At 34.2% G+C, this 3,029-nt stretch overlaps 1 pseudogene; it reads right to left on the bottom strand.

Annotated features, from left to right (window-relative positions):
• Positions 1–1,405: 1,405 nt before the first annotated feature.
• On the bottom strand, positions 1,406–1,949 carry LOC138143369 (small ribosomal subunit protein eS24 pseudogene; annotated as a pseudogene).
• Between the last annotated feature and the right edge of the window lie 1,080 nt (positions 1,950–3,029).

Genomic DNA, 3,029 nt, shown 5'->3' with positions numbered 1-3,029 from the left:
TTGGCTTTGTTTGTACATAAACTTTTCAATTTAATGTAAACAAAAGTATCCATTTTGCATTTTATAATGCTCTCTAATTCTTGTTTGGTCTTAAAATCTTCCCTTCTCCATAAATCTGACAGGCAAACTATTCCTTGCTTTCCCAGATTGCTTATAGCATCAGCCTTTGTACCTAGATCATGCACCCTTGATTTTGCAGAATTGATTTCGGTATACAGTGTTAGATATTGGTCTATTCCCAGTTTCTTCCATACTATATTCCAGTTTTCCCTGCAGTTTTTGTCAAACAGTGAGTTCTTACTCCAAAACTGGGATCTTTGGGTTTATCAAACAGTAAATTACTATACTCATTGACTACTGAGTCTCACATACCCAATCTATTCCATTGATCCACTACTCTATTCCTCAGCCAATACTAAGTAGTTTTAATGATGGCTGCTTTATAATACAGATTAAAATCTTGTATGGCTAGACCACCTTCCCCAGAATTTCTTTTCATTAATTCCCTTGATATTCTGGACCTTTTGTTCTTTCAAATGAATTTTGTTACTATTTTTTCTAGCTCTATAAAGTAACTTTGGGTTGATTGATTGATTGATATGGCACTCAATATGTAATTTAATTTAGGTAAAATTGTCATTTTTATTATATTAGCTCAACCCAGCCACGAGCTGTCTCTTTGATAATCACTGTGTCACAAAACAGCATAATAACTAATTTTGATAATGATTTTTCTGAATCATAAAGAAAAAATATTGAAGATATTCCCTTTTGAAATACTGGGGACATATATAGTGCATTTAGAAATATTGCCATTTGATTTTTATTGGAAGTAATAATCATAAAAGTAATGTGCCTTATAGAAAATTTTTTATAATTTATCCAGCATTGTTATGGACATTGTTTAATTAGAACCCCCAAATTCCCCTTTGACATAGGTAGAAAAGTTATTTTTACCCCAATCTTTCATTCTATGAAAAATGAGGTTCAAATAGAATAAGTCTATAACCACAAATCTAACAGAAAAACCTAGCATGAGAACTCAAGTCTACTGTCTTTTGGTGCAGGGTTCATTTTACTTTACCATGTAGTCTGTAAAACATGTTAATTTGATTGTACTACTCATACTTGGGGAGGCTGGAATGATATGACATTAACTTACATCCTAGAGGCTTATTTTCTGAATTACTTTCGGCAAGTAACTTAACCTTTGGGCCTCACTTTCCCCCTATTTAAATGAAATGGTTTGACTGACTTTTCTTCTAAATCTAAATTAATGATCATTAAAATCATGTATCTGCCACAGTGCAGGATAAATGAGACACCACTGTAGAATCTTTATTGCTGTTCCTGCTTTCTCTCTGTTTTGTCTAATTAGAAATAGAAAATAGAATGCTTAGATTGTTGTTGTTTGTCCTTATATTTTTTTTTAAGTTTTACATAAGCTTATTCATGGTCAGATGAAAAATTATCTCCACAGATAAACATAATCCATAGTGCCTTTTATTCCTTCTTTTTGCCAGCACTGACATTTGCCTTTGCAGTACCCCTGACTTTCTTCATTCTGTTCTTGTGTTCCTTTCTCTGCTTTCTCGATGTCTTTTTCTTCTCATACAGGCTATGCCTTGCAAGTCTGTGCTTTGGTTCATTTTTCTTTGCATAGTCAAGGGAATCATAAATCATGCCAAAGCCTGTTGTTTTGCCAACACCAAAATGGGTTCTGAATCCAAAGACAAAAATGACATCTGGAGTTGTTTTGTACATCTTGGCTAGTTTTTCTCGAATTTCAGTCTTAGGCACTGTGGCCTTTCCAGGATGAAGGACATCTATAACCATCTGTTTACGCTGAAGAAGTCTGTTTGTCATGAACTTCCTGGTTCTGATGGTTACAGTGTCATTCATGGTGGCGGTCGGCTCCTTGAGCAGTAGGAGAGGGAAAGGCTGTCCTTATATTTTATAAAGGAAAGAGTAGGTGAAAATGTTGATTCCTATCATGTTCCCAGTATCATGAATCCTTAAAAAGATGCAGAGTATGTTGACCCAAAACTAAAGCTTCAATTAACATTCTCAGAATCATTTGCTCACTTTCATTTTTGTCCCTGGGCCTCTATGTGTGCCTGCATTGATCACTTTCTCTTATCTAGGTTAGCTTCCTCCTCATCCTCTTTCTCATACTCCTCCTCTTCTTTCACCACATACTTCTCATTGCCCTTCTCCCTTCTCCATGAATTTGACGAGTCCTAAAAAAAAAAGCATGTGTTGGTTACACCTTGAAAATCTTTTAATGGCCCCACGATCTCATCTATGGCAGCATTCCTTCTACTGGTGCAGATCCACAGTCCATTGACACTATCTAACCTTTGGTGGTTTTTATTAAATTCTTTCCAGAATCCTCCACCAACAACCTACCTGAAATGCTGGGTCTTTCTCTAGGTTTTTTTTTTTAACATTTAGTGATACTAATAAAGCAGTAGAATTTTCAATCTAATATACTTTATTCTCACCACATGACCAAATCACTCCCTTTCTCTTTGCTGTTATCTTTGATTTCATTTTTGAGATGTCAGGTATCATGGGTTGGCACATTTTAAATAAATAAAAAGTGCAAAATCTGTTACGTACATTTTACTCAAACATGGTCACAAAATTTGGAATGGCTTAAACTCAATCTGGAAATGCATTCACGATGTTTTTTTTCTATTGTTCTCCAAGTGTTGCATATGCAAAATATTCCTTATGTTTTCTTTAGTATCTGAACTGAATCTAAAGAGGAAAAAAAATGCTACCAAGTGTTTTTCTTTTTTAAATAGCAACAACCAGGTTACAAGGAATAAGTCAAGAATTAATATAACTTAGACTGCATCTAATATGATTCAATTACAACCAGATGTTCTAATTTGGCATTCTATTTTTCTATCTACATTACCACAAAACCAGTACAATGGTTAACCTAATATAGCCATTAGTAAACCAAAAAACAATCAGAACCTTTAAAAAGCTGTGCTTATTTTCAGATGAAACAAGAGAAA

This window comes from Petaurus breviceps, unplaced genomic scaffold (genome assembly GCF_028583685.1).
Source record: "Petaurus breviceps papuanus isolate PSGF00001 unplaced genomic scaffold, PetGlider_PUasm1.0 90639, whole genome shotgun sequence".
In the NCBI taxonomy this organism is placed as follows: Eukaryota; Metazoa; Chordata; class Mammalia; order Diprotodontia; family Petauridae; genus Petaurus; species Petaurus breviceps.
This window is presented reverse-complemented; position numbering and strand designations above follow the sequence as displayed.